Source organism: Natator depressus, chromosome 1 (genome assembly GCF_965152275.1).
Source record: "Natator depressus isolate rNatDep1 chromosome 1, rNatDep2.hap1, whole genome shotgun sequence".
Lineage (NCBI taxonomy): Eukaryota > Metazoa > Chordata > Testudines > Cheloniidae > Natator > Natator depressus.
This window is the reverse complement of record NC_134234.1, coordinates 329520982-329534963: the sequence shown is the minus strand read 5'-3', so window position 1 is coordinate 329534963 and position 13982 is coordinate 329520982. Positions and strand designations below refer to the sequence as shown.

General features: G+C 42.0%; 1 long non-coding RNA gene across 1 annotated transcript in view; it reads left to right on the top strand.

The window, feature by feature from the left end:
- Positions 1-292: 292 nt before the first annotated feature.
- LOC141980873 (uncharacterized) overlaps positions 293-13982 on the top strand; it is a 43194-nt gene continuing 29504 nt past the window's right edge. The window contains exons 1-2 of the long non-coding RNA XR_012637620.1: positions 293-465; positions 1464-1523. This is a non-coding gene — a long non-coding RNA (uncharacterized LOC141980873). The remainder of the gene's footprint in view (positions 466-1463; positions 1524-13982) is intronic.

Here is a 13982-nt window from a genome sequence, read left to right as displayed (position 1 = left end):
GAGATAAATGACAACAGTGAGCATGTGCAAGATTGGCAACTACTGAGCACGTGCAGTAAGGAGTGATAGAGAGGTCAGTCAGTTAAGCAGCTAGCTGGCCAGAACCCACTCATACCAGTCACAACTTGTTTTAAAGGTCAGAGCTGTCAATCAGAACTCTGAGGTAACGGTCAAGACTGAGCATGTGTGAGTGAGGTAACTGTTGCTACGATCAGGAAGGTATATAAAGAAACAGCTACGATGGACCATAAAAGGCCACCTGCCAGCAACAGTTTCAGAGTCTGGAGGCTGCGTCTGAGAAGGAGAGAAGCCTGCAGGAAGAGCCGGGGAGCCAGCAAGAGAAGCCAAAAGGAAAACTGCTGCAAAGAGAGAAAAGAAAGCTGGAGCAGAGCAGAGCAGAACTGACGGGGAGCTGAACAAGCAGTAGTAGTGATTTTTAAAAGAAAGCAGCAATGGATTTATAGAGTAAGCTTAGTATTCTTTTAATTATAGTTTAGTATATAGTTTAGGCTAATTTATAGTATTTAATGTGTGTGTTTGAAATGTGTGCATGTTTAATTATATTTTACTTTTGTAAAAACTTTAAAGCAATTTAGACTCTGCTGTCAGCAATTTATTGCAAACTGACCGCTTGCAACAAATTGCTTCACTTAGAATTATTTGAACTATATGCTATTACAGTTTAAGTGCTCTTTAACTTGCAATCAGGGCTGTGTGTCTCAGGATTTTGTGCCTGGTTTAGGATTTTTAGATCATATTGTAGTAGGGATTATTAGTTACTTTAATAAGAACAACAGTTTGTTTTGGAAAGAATACTGTCTGTGTCAATTACTTTATCGGAAGGTTATATCCAAGTCCTCTAGTGTTTCCTTAACAACCCTGGGAACTTTTCCCTTGGGAAGAACAGACTAAAGGGGCAATAGGCAAGTTATTGTAGTAGCACCCCAACATCTATTTCAGGGTAACAGTGGCAGCCACCAGAGACTGCAGACACGAGATCCACCTACGGAGGGAATCACATTTCGACTTCCAGTTAAGCTATGTGCAACCACCTCAGAGAAGTAGATCGTCCCTCATGATAGGTGCAGGTCTGTGTGTTTGTGAGGGAAGACTGATCTCCAAACCACAAGCTTGCTCGTCACCATGAAGCAGGAAAGGGTTAATGCTTGGCCCAGAGCAAAACAATAATACCTCTTATTCCTCCTAAATCCACCTGCCATTAGTTTCAGCATCTGACCATTTTCTCATTACAATGTAGTGTACAGATTAGTATGTTTAAGTTTGCATCTGCATGTCTCACACAAAAATAACAGCCTCCGTTAGTGTCTAATATGTGAATGTCCTTGTGTGCTAACTTCTCGAGAGTATATTGAACCTAAAGCCTTAATATAGACCATTTGTTATAGCCTTACACTCTGCTGCATGCAGAGATAGAACTTCTATGGAATTTTGTATCCTACCAGGTTTGTCAGAGTTATTTATTTGGGATCCAATCCTGCAAGATCGTAGTCATTTCCTGCAAGGTGAGTGCGTTCTCAACTCACTTTGATTGTGAGACCCCCCCCCCCCAGCACACTCTGCACGATCAAGTCAGATATGCAGCTGTGCTTTGAACTTTTTGACTTTTTGCACAGTCATATTTATGGCAGTTGTAAAATGCTTTGAGTCAGCTGAAACCTGGGCCAGCATACTTTCCAAGGAAGTAGTGTCTCAACAGCACCAAAGAAATTTGAGGACTGCAGATTTTCACTTCCTGTCATGAGTGCGGAGTTTATTTTTTGGATGATTGCTCTGAAAGATAATTTAGGCATGCCATTTGTTTCTTGACATTTTATAAGCAAAAAATATCTTTTTACTGGAAGCTCAAGCTTAGTCTGTGTGTTCAATTTGGCTGCAAAATTTCTGGCAGAAGGAACATCAGTATTTGTTTGCACTCAATCACTGCACTCATGATAAAAAACTTCTCAACCCCACTGGCATGCATTCAGAAATGCCACCAAACATATACAATTGAAAGAAAAGAAATGCCACTTATCCTTGACTCTAAAGCTGTGGAAAAATCATGGAAGTAGAACTTTAGGCATGAGGCATCATTTTAGTGCTTTTAATATACATTTAAAACATTAAAATGATGCCTCAAAGTTCCACTTTCATGATTTATTTATATATAGAGAGAGAGAGAGAGAGAGAACTACTTTCTTTTTGCTAAATCAGTGATCCTGTCAATACCAGAATGTTCACAAGATTAGAAGTCACTGGAGAGAAATGGCACTTTAAAGCATGCCTTGCATGTGTGAAATCAAGACACATGTTCTAGATTTTCTTGCAAACACTTGAACATGTCACCAAATTTAAGAGGCAGCGTTTTCCCTGTTTCATTTCTGAGAGAGAGAGAGACTGACTGAGACTTTAGCACACAGTTAGCAAGGGCCAAATCCTGATATCAGTGCACAGCCTCAGTAGGCAGGCTGTGCACTGATGAATTACATGAAGACAGATCTAGAAGAACTCCTCTTTCCCTCCCCAGCCACAGCATGGCAACAAGAGAGCTGTAAGTGTTTTTATTACACCTTCAGAGCTGAAGTAGCCCGAAGTGCATTTCTGGAAGAAGGTAAACTTACCAATATTTGAACATCTGCCAAGTGGTAGCAGATGTCAGAATGCAACAGTTGTTTTCCCACTAGAGGAGAAATCAGGGACTGGGTATTTTCCTTAGGGAAACTTGTTTATTTACATACATCAGTCCTGGAACAGAAGTGATCACTAATGGCATGCAAGCAACCCAGTCTTTTAGCACAAACACTGAGGAGCATCTCTGCCTCACAAACTAATTCTAGTTACAGGGACTAAGCAGAGAGTAAACTCCCTTGCTGTTTGCCACAGCTCCCACAAATGATCAGACACCAAATGATACAGCTCCTCTGATTTTGGCAAGTATTTAAATTACATTTGCAAAACTTCAGCAAGCCCCAGGCAAACAAGGATTGTTGTCACCTATGAAAACAAAGATGGATCTCCACAGCCGACTGATCCTACTCTCTTCCATCTCCTAATCCCCCCTGTGGCTCAACAACAACGTATTTAGCATAGATAGGGTAAAGAAAGGAGAAGCAAGATGGTCTGGATACCACCCGGAAACCCACATTAGTATTATCCCAGGACTGGAATATCAAATGAATGGCTTTAAATTAGTAGTCCATTTTGGATTCTGAGGTTCGATGCCTCTTCTCCACCTTTGTCAGAGATCATGAGACTCTTTCATTGCAACACTGTCCCCACACCAGGTCTAAAGGTTCATCCACCTAGACCTGCTCATCAGTGACTTCAGCTCTAGTGGTAATGGAGCAGAAACAAGGACCCTAAAGGTACACGTACAGTTGTGGTGACGTGTGAAGTACAGACACTGCAGGCCCAACTAGCATGGGTATAAACAGCATTGCAGATGGTGAGGCACAGCTTAGGAGAGTAGAGTGCCCTTCATGCATACAATATATGGCATTTACCCTACATAGCTCCTTACGTGCCCATGCAGTGCCTCCCACATCTATACAGCTGCTTTTAACGGTGTAGTATCCTGCTCCCTCACTCTTGCCGGAGCCTTTCAATGCCACATGCATCTACACACTGAAGTGACAAGTTGACACAGCCTGTGTTCACTGTGGCGCAAACCTATACGTGTAGTGCGTGTACTCTACATGCTGCCGTAAGTGTAGGCAAGGCATAAAGTGAGTATGATCAGTTCTGTATTTAAACACTAAAGCAAGAAGGTCAAATGGTATCTAAGATTCTTAACACTACTAGGTAGGAACACCTGTCCCCACTTACTCTGACTCTCACTTGGATTTGGCATCACTGCCTAGCTAGTGAAGTTACATTTCAGGTGACCCTTTCAGTTATGTCACATTGGTTACAGTTCCGCTGCCCTTTAGTCATACAATAATAAGGATAACATTTTAGTACCCCTGTGTTCAAAACTAAAGTGAATTTTAACCCAAAACTGCCAAAATTGCTCACTTTGGCAAAGCAGGTTTATCTACTGATCACCTAGGCAAAATAGGTGTGCCTATGCAAATACACTCTGCTCCTGAGGTCTTTTCTACTATTTCATCAATAGGTGGCAGGGAAAAGCTCATTCGGAGCTTGGCTTAAATATGGAAGGTAGTCTGTAGCTAGTTTTTGACTCAGCCAAAATCCTTTTGTTTGAAAGCCAGTCACCAAATTCCTCCAAATTCTAATTAACATTATTTGGCTCCCACTCCAGGACAGACCCACTGTTGTGAAATACGCTGATTTTTGTGTTGGTGCATGAGAAACATGGAAAAGTTGTCCCTCAGTTGCATACAAAAGATACCCCTTAACTGTTCCTATTCCAAGTAAATGCAAATACAGTAAAAACAGGTGATAATTCATATAAGTCAAAAGCTATTTAAACAATTTACTCATCTCTGCATGTAAGGCCAAAATGATACTGCAGTGCAAGTTTTCCATGCCCAACATCAATTAACAAATTTAGGAAATGTACAGGTATGGTGACTTCTCATTCATTATGATGAAATTTCAGCCCCAATTCTTGGATACACATTATCATCAAAAAATGCCACCCTAACTAAACAACAAAGTAAAAGAAGCAGGAACAGGCAAAAAGGCATCCTTTAAAAAGTGGAAGTTAAATCCTATTGAGGAAAATAGAAAGGAGCATAAACTCTGGCAAGTGAAGTGAAAGCATCCACTCAGTGTGTAGTGGCAGTCAACAAAGAGAACAGAATGTTGGGAATCATTCATAAAGGGATGATAATAAGACAGAAAATATCATATTGCCTCTATATAAATCTATGGTACGCCAACATCTCGAGTACTGCGTGCAGATGTGGTCACCCCATCTCAAAAAAGATATATTGAAATTGGAAAAGGTTCAGAAAAGGGCAAAAAAAATTATTAGGGGTATGGAACAACTTCCATATAAGGAGAGATTAATAAGAGTGGGACTTTTCAGTTTGGAAAAGACGACTAAGGGGGGATATGATAGGGGTCTATAAAATTATGACTGGTGTGGATAAAGTAAATAAAGTAGTAATTTACTCCTCATAACATGAGAACTAGGGTCACTCAAATAATTTAATAGACAATAGGTTTAAAACAAAGAAAAGAAAGTATTTCTTAACACAATGCACAGTCAACCTGTGGAACTCATTGCCACAGGTTGACTGTTGTGAAGACTAAGACTATAACAGGGTTCAAAAAAAGAACTAGATAAATTCATGGAGGATAGGTACATCAATGGCTATTAGTCAGGATGAGAAGAGATGGTGTCCCTCGCCTTTGTTTGCCAGAAGTTGGGAATGGGTAACAAGGGATGGCTAACTTGATGATTACCTGTTCTTTTCATTCCCTCTGGGGCACCTCGTATTGGCCACTGTCGGAAGACAGGATACTGGGCTAGATGGATCTTTGGTCTGACCCAGTATAGCTGTTCTTATGTTCTTAACTGGATCTCTTTGTGAGTGCTTTGGGAATACATTTTTGTCATAGTCACCGTTCTTCAAAAGATGTAAGGCCGGCAACAAACCAAAATAATTCTTGGACTACTTTGCTTTAAAGTGAGAATCAAGCATGTGATTGTTTTTCTAACTGGTCTTCATTACTGCCTGAATTATTTTGTTCACAAACCAATTAATCCTTTTACTTCAATAAATCTCTATGTGTGAACTGAAATTATTTGTCAGTGCTCTAAAAGAATGAGGGCCAGATATTGATTCCACTTACATGGTCGTAAATGAGGAGTAACTCCTCTGAGGTCAATGGACTTGCACTGATGCAAGTCAGATTTGAATGAAACCTAAAGAACATAAAACTATTTTGAACTTTAATGGCCCATTATACAGTTAGGTCCATCTGTTTAGAATAATCTACTCTTTATGGTCTAAAGAAAGGTTCTGATATCCCTGAAACCAAGAGAACTTGTCAGACATTGAGAGGTCAGCAACATATCGAGAAAACTATCAGGATGTCAACCTCTTCTTTAATGATCTTGAAGACCGTGGCATATTTGAAATGTGCTTTGCCAAATAAAAGGATGGCTTTCTACATCATGACAGCTATCAAGAAGAATGTTGAATGCTTAAGAGGCTCGCTGAGGCATGAATTTTCAACTATGCAATCTTAATACATAGGAAATGGGAGTGAGCTAACCATTCCAGCTCAAAAAATTTCCCAGACACACAATGATTTATTTGCCATAACTAGTGAAAAAACAATGATAAAGGATACACCTGAGAAAGTTAATAGGTAGGGCCCTAATAGTGAAATACAGCTTTCAGCACAGTTTAAATTTAAAGGGATTGTCAGAGCTTCAGATATGCTGTATTCCTAAATTTCACGCTGGCAATAAACATTTGCTCTGGTGTCTTGGTTGGAATTTTTTATCTTCAGGAGTATCTGAGTAATAGATCTACCCATAAATCAAATGGACAATTTTTGTTGAGAGTTATTTTAAAAGCCAAAAGACTGATGGGCCAAATCTTCAGTTGGTGCATATTAGGTGGTATAGATCCCTTTAAGGTGTTGAGGACCTGGCCAGGAGTTTTCAACAGTGGAAAGTTTCTAAAAGCTTCCTTGTTATAAACAATTTGGAGGGCTCACAATAATCAGGTCTTCTGGGGGTTCCTAAAAACAAATAATAAATGTGAGCAGGATTCTTTCCTGACTCACACATCATCAACAGCTGACTTCGTTTTAATTGCAGAAACTTTATTACTGCATATGACACAAGAAACAGAAAGACCACAACTTGACTTGCACATACCAGATTGTTGTTTTTATTTTAAGCTGCCAATGCAAAAACTCCCAGGCCATCCTTTTACTTGTAATCTGAGCAAATTTGATTTGGAGCCATTGAGAAACAATGAGCATGGAACCTCATGAGGTCATTGACAGAGAGGAACAATTTTCAAGCCTGCTTTCTATTCCTTTTGCACTTGCTAAGCAGTGCAAAGAAAGTAGGCATTCACCTTAAATTTCCTACTTAGGATATTACCAATGAGGGGTTCCCAGCAGGTATAGAGCTGCCATAGCCTGCTCCTAAACTTTCTTTCCCAGTGGCCTCCAGCCACAATGCACCCTGGCTATGTTGAGCTGTCAAACTGTACTTAGGACCATTACCAGATGGTAGAAATTAGAGGAGCCCCCGGCCACTCTAACCCTTCCTGGAGCTGGGGCAGCAGCAGAGAATCAGAGAGCTGTAACACTGACAGCTCCTCTGAACACAGCAGAGAAGCTGACCTAAAGTAACATTAATTAAGCATGTTGATAAAGTGACTAATTCCCACATATGTACGTTCAAACTGACATTCCAGTACCCAGATACTCATTCGAGGTTCCTAAATGCTTATCTAAGCATTCATAAATGGTATTAGACATCTCTTAAAATGCCTGTGTTTGGAAATTGAGCTTTCAATTCGCCAAGACAACAAAAAAAATGCACTCTCATTCTTTTGTATGAAATTTGCTGTCAATCGAGCTCACACGCATTTTACATTATTAGCCCCGAGTAGCTACAACTAGCCATTGTAACCTACCACTCCACATGTGCAATACTATCAATTCTATTATTTTGCTTTGGATACTATTATAACTGGAAATTAGACTGTATTACTGAACGATTAGTACAATAATGGAAAATAAACCTAATACTCCTACTGGAGCGATGTTTGTTGACGAATATTCAGTCCCATCTTGGCTCCATGCATCAGTATTTGGACAACACCATCTGTAAAGTGTCAGTCACAAATACAAAACAGTCATCAACAGGAAGATAAGAACATAATTGGTTACAAACCTTTTGCTACTCGGCCAGAATCTTTGGGAACACCTTTGATTTCAGGTTGAAGCAACACCAAACCTTTTAAACACAGAGCACACCTAAGCAAGAGGCATCTGTGAATGATTTGCTCTACCCCGACCATAAAACCCAACATGATGTGCCAAGAATCTGAATTATGAGACTGGGGGGGGGGGAGAGAAAAGAAGCAGACTTCAAGTAATGAAGTGTCACCCACAAAAGGTGGGGGGGGGGATAATGGAAAAAACTATGGTTATCTCAAGCCTGGGATAATTTGCAGTAACCTAGGATGACAATTATTAGTACATGAACCCCATACAAAACCATGTGTTTATTCTCGCTTCAGCATTGCAAAATGAAACCCATTTTAAAGTAGAAAGCATCCTGCTGAAACAGAAAAGTCACTTCATTTCTAAAGTTCTGTTATTTTGCATTTTATATAAATCACATTTTCTCACTAATGTAATAATATCTCTCACTTGATGAAAAATAGCCCAGTTATATGGACAGTAGTTTCCCCTCATGCTGTTCCTAGAAACAGCCATAAAAGGTTTAAGCTGCAATATTTGGGGAGTGAGGAAGAATGAATTAGTTAAGGGGCACAATTAGTTAAGAATAAAAACTAGATTTTCAAAAAGAAATGTGTTTTGTTTTTGCATGTCCTCCTAAAGCCATCGATTTGGCAGTTTGATGATCCTATAATAATAATAATAATAAAACACCCCCATTTTGGCTCCAATGCTGAGCTAACCAGGAGAATCATTTTAAGACCAATTGACTTTATTGTCTCCATACAGATTTCATATGATTGCTTAGGTAATGAAGCAGAAGAGGACTGCTGAGAAAGCACAGTAGGGCTCGAACCATAAAGAAATTAAGGTGAACTGAATTCTGTCACCTTGCGAAATGGGAGCTCAGGAGGAGGAACAACAGTGACAGGGGATACTTACCATTTCTGTAGGAAGCTCACTAGGATGTAGAGCAAAACATCATTGAATTTACTGTGTTGTTTGTATTACAATAGTACCTAGCAATGCCAGTCAAGATCAGGGCTTCATTGTCCCAGGAGATATATAAACAAAGGGTAACAGACAGTCCCTGTTCTGAAGAATTTACAATGTAAACAGACAAGACTGACAAAGGATAAGAGAAAGGAATTATTATTTAGAGCTGATTGGGAATTTTTTTTACTTTTGGGGGGTGAGGGTATTTCTTAAATTAAAATTTTTTAGTTGCTGAAAACTTGATTTCCAGTTTGGGGTTTTTATTGATGAAAACCTAATTTACTTTTTTGTCTTGTCAGAACAGGTATTTCCCGTTTTTTTAAAAAAAATGGAAAAATTTTGACCATCTCTCTTAGAATATTCCAAAGGAAGTATTATTATTCCCATTTCACATATCAGCAACTGAGTCACAGAGAGACTACGGTTATTTCTGCAGCACAGCTATAGCATCATAGAGTAGACCAGGGGTCTCAAACATGCAGCCCGCAGGGTTATTTTCTGCGGCCTGCCAGCTCTCCGCGGCCCTCCCCCCGCGTCCCTCCCCCCAGCATTTACCTAGAACGGCAGGGAGGGTGCGGAGTTGGGGTGGGGATTTCAGGGAAGGGGCGGGGCCTCACAGGAGGAGTGGAGTGGGGGTGGGGCCAGGGCAGCGGGGGGGGGGGTGGTCAGTGGTGCGGCCCTCGGCCAATGCACTAGTCCTCATGTGGCCCTCATGGTCACTTGAGTTTGAGGCCCCTGGAGTAGATGCTTCCTACATTGACAGAAGGGCTTTTGCCATTGATGTAGTTAATCCAGTTCTCTGAGAGGCAGTAGCTAGGTCAATGGAAGAATTGTTCTATCAACCTAGCCATGTCTAAAGTGGGGGTTAGTTTGACTTAATTATGGCACAGAAAGCGTGAAATTTTTCATAGCCCTGAGCAGTGTGACTAGACCTAACTAATTTGGGGACAATGTATACCTTCAAATCAGCGGCACTGCTATGGGTACCCGCATGGCCCCCCGGTATGCCAACATTTTTATGGCTGACTTAGAACAACACTTCCTCAGCTCTCGTCCCCTAATGCCTCTACTCTACTTGCGCTACATTGATGACATCTTCATCATCTGGACCCATAGAAAAGAAGCCCTTGAGGAATTCCACCATGATTTCAACAATTTCCATCCCACCATCAACCTCAGCCTGGACCAGTCCACACAAGAGATGTTAAGAATAACAAGAAGGGTTTCTTCGAGTATGTTAGCAACAAGAAGAAAGTCAAGGAAAGTGTGGGCCCCTTACTGAATGAGGGAGGCAACCTGGTGACAGAGGATGTGGAAAAAGCTAATGTACTCAATGCTTTTGTTGCCTCTGTCTTCACAAACAAGGTCAGCTCCCAGACTACTGCACTGGGCAGCACAGCATGGGGAGGAGGTGACCAGCCCTCTGTGGAGAAAGAAGTGGTTCGGGACTATTTAGAAAAGCAGGACGAGCACAAGTCCATGGGGCCGGATGCGCTGCATCCGAGAGTTCAAAAGTAGTTGGCGGATGTGATTGCAGAGCCATTGGCCATTATCTTTGAAAACTCATGGCGATTGGGGGGAAGTCCCGGAGGACTGGAAAAAGGCTAATGTAGTTCCCATCTTTAAAAACGGGAAGAAGGAGGATCCTGGGAACTACAGGTCAGTCAGCCTCACCTCAGTCCCTGGAAAAATCTTGGAGCAGGTCCTCAAGGAATCAATTCTGAAGCACTTAGAGGAGAGGAAAGTGATCAGGAACAGTCAGCATGGATTCACCCAGGGCAAGTCATGCCTGACTAATCTAATTGCCTTCCGTGATGAGATAACTGGCTCTGTGGATGAGGGGACAGCGGTGGACGTGTTGTTCCTTGACTTTAGCAAAGCTTTTGACCCGGTCTCCCACAATATTCTTGCCAGCAAGTTAAAGAAGTATGGGCTGGATGAATGGATTATAAGGTGGATAGAAAGCTGGCTAGATTGTCAGGCTCAACAGGTAGTGATCAATGGCTTCATGTCTAATTGGCAGCCGGTATCAAGTGGAGTGTCCCAAGGGTCGGTCCTCGGGCCGGTTTTGTTCAATAATCATTAATGATCTGAAGGATGGTGTGCATTGCACCCTAAGCAAGTTTGCAGATGACACTAAACTGGGAGGAGAGGTAGATACGCTGGAGGGTAGGGATAGGACACAAAGGGCCCTAGACAAATTAGAGGATTGGGCCAAAAGAAATCTGATGAGGTTCAACAAGGACAAGTGCAGAGTCCTGTACTTAGGACGGAAGAATCCAATGCACCGCTACAGACTAGGGACCGAATGGCTCGGCAGCAGTTCTGCAGAGAAGGACCTAGGGGTTACAGTGGACGAGCAGCTGGATATGAGTCAACAGCATGCCCTTGTTGCCAAGAAGGCCAATGGCATTTTGGGATGTATATGTAGGGGCACTGCCAGCAGATTGACGGACGTGATCGTTCCCCTCTATTCGACATTGGTGAGGCCTCATCTGGAGTACTGTGTCCAGTTTTGGGCCCCACACTAAAAAAAGGATGTGGAAAAATTGGAAAACGTCCAGCGGAGGGCAACGGAACACATGACTTATGAGGAGAGGCTGAGGGAACTGGGATTGTTTAGTCTGAGGAAGAGAAGAATGAGGGGGGATTTGATAGCTGCTTTCAACTACCTGAAAGGGGTTTCCAAAGAGGATGGATCTAGACTGTTCTCAGTGGTAGCAGATGACAGAACAAGGAGTAATGGTCTCAAGTTGCAGTGGGGGAGGTTTACGTTGGATATTAGGAAAAGCTTTTTCACTAGGAGGGTGGTGAAACACTGGAATGCGTTACCTAGGGAGGTGGTGGAATCTCCTTCCTTAGAAATTTTTAAGGTCAGGCTTGACAAAGCCCTGGCTGGGATGATTTAGTTGGGGATTGGTCCTGCTTTGAGCAGGGGGTTGGACTAGATGACCTCCTGAGGTCCCTTCCAACCCTGATATTCTATGATTCTATGAAGAGATCCACTTCCTGGACACTACGGTGCTAATAAACGATGGTCACATAAACACCACCCTATATCGGAAACCTACTGACCGCTATTCCTACCTACATGCCTCCAGCTTTCATCCAGACCACACCACACGATCCATTGTCTACAGCCAAGCTCTATGATACAACTGCATTTGCTCCAACCCCTCAGACAGAGACAAACACCTACAAGATCTCTATCAAGCATTCTTAGAACTACAGTACCCACCTGCTGAAGTGAAGAAACAGATTGACAGAGCCCGAAGAGTAGCCAGAAGTTACCTACTACAGGACAGGCCCAACAAAGAAAATAACAGAACACCACTAGCCATCACCTTCATCAGCCACTAGACATCAGCCCCCAACTAAAACCTCTCCAGCGCATCATCAAGGATCTACAACCTATCCTGAAGGACGACCCATCACTCTCACAGATCTTGGGAGACAGCCCAGTCCTTGCTTACAGACAGCCCCCCAACCTGAAGCAAATACTCACCAGCTACCACATACCACACAACAAAACCACTAATCCAGGAACCTATCCTTGCAACAAAGCCCGTTGTCCACTATGTCCACATATCTATTCAGGTGACACCATCATAGGGCCTAATCACATCAGCCACACTATCAGAGGCTCGTTCACCTGCACATCTACCAATGTGATATATGCCATCATGTGCCAGCAATGCCCCTCTGCCATGTACATTGGCCAAACTGGACAGTCTCTATGTAAAAGAATAAATGGACACAAATCAGACGTCAAGAATTATAACATTCAAAAACCAGTTAGAGAACTCTTCAATCTCTTTGGTCATTCGATTACAGACCTAAAAGTGGCAATTCAACAAAAAAACTTCAAAAACAGACTCCAATGAGAGACTGCTGAATTGGAATTAATTTGCAAACTGGATACAATTAACTTAGGCTTGAATAAAGACTGGGAGTGGATGTGTCATTACACAAAGTCAAACTATTTCCCCATGTTTATTTCCTCCTCCCCCCGCTCCCCCACTGTTCCTCAGACGTTCCTGTTAACTGCTGGAAATGGTCCACCTTGATTATCACTACAAAAGGTTTTTTCCCCCCCGCTCTCCTGCTGGTAATAGCTCACCTTACCTGATCACTCTCATTACAGTGTGTATGTTGTTTCATGTTCTCTGTGTATATAAATCTCCCCATTGTATTTTCCACTGAATGCATCTGATGAAGTGAGCTGTAGCTCACGAAAGCTTATGCTCAAATAAATGTGTTAGTCTCTAAGGTGCCACAAGTCCTCCTTTTCTTTTTGCGGATATAGACTAACACAGCTGCTACTCTGAAACCTAATTTTTAAGGGTAGACCAGGCCTAAGTGATTTTTCTAAGGCCACACAAGAAATCCCTGGTGCATCTCAAGACCCAGTCTAGTGTTTTAACCACAAGACCATTCTAACACACAACAGCAGATTCCCCCGCACCCCTAATGATCATAAAACAGCAGATTATGTGTACTGATTAACCAGTTTAAACCTTAGTTTAAATTATCTGAACTTTAAGGCCTGATTCTAACAGCTGCTGAGATCTTGGTTTCCCATTGGCTTCTTTAGGACCAACAGTCACTCACTGGCCCTTTTTTATTCAGCAAGTCTCTTTAAATACAAACCTAAATATCTCGCTCAACTGGATCTATAGTTTGGAATTTAGGGGGGCATATCAGAGGAATAGACTAAAAGTTCAATTCTGGGACCCGAGTTCAGATCTCAATTTAAGTTACATCGGGATGGCTGAAAATGTGGACTTTTCCTCAAAAAATTAAATACCCTGAATCTGAACATTTTATTTGGAAGTGATACCACAGTATCTCATAGGAGTTGTTTGGGTGCCTCAGATGCCCTTTCTCCTCTGTGGGCCAGGCTTCCCGCAGGACTACATCTTCCAGGAAGTCACAGTCACAGGGACTCTTATGATACCCAGCAGGGGTCAGCAAAAGGGGAGACTGTGATGTATAGGGAAGACAGTGCAGCCAGGGAGCCCACCTGAGAGAAGAGAAGGAGGGTGCAAGCCACCACAATAGCATTTCTGAAAGGAAATTTCTTGGATTTTGTCCAAAATTGTTGGCTTACAACTTTTTGTCAAAAAAGTCAAAATTTTCCA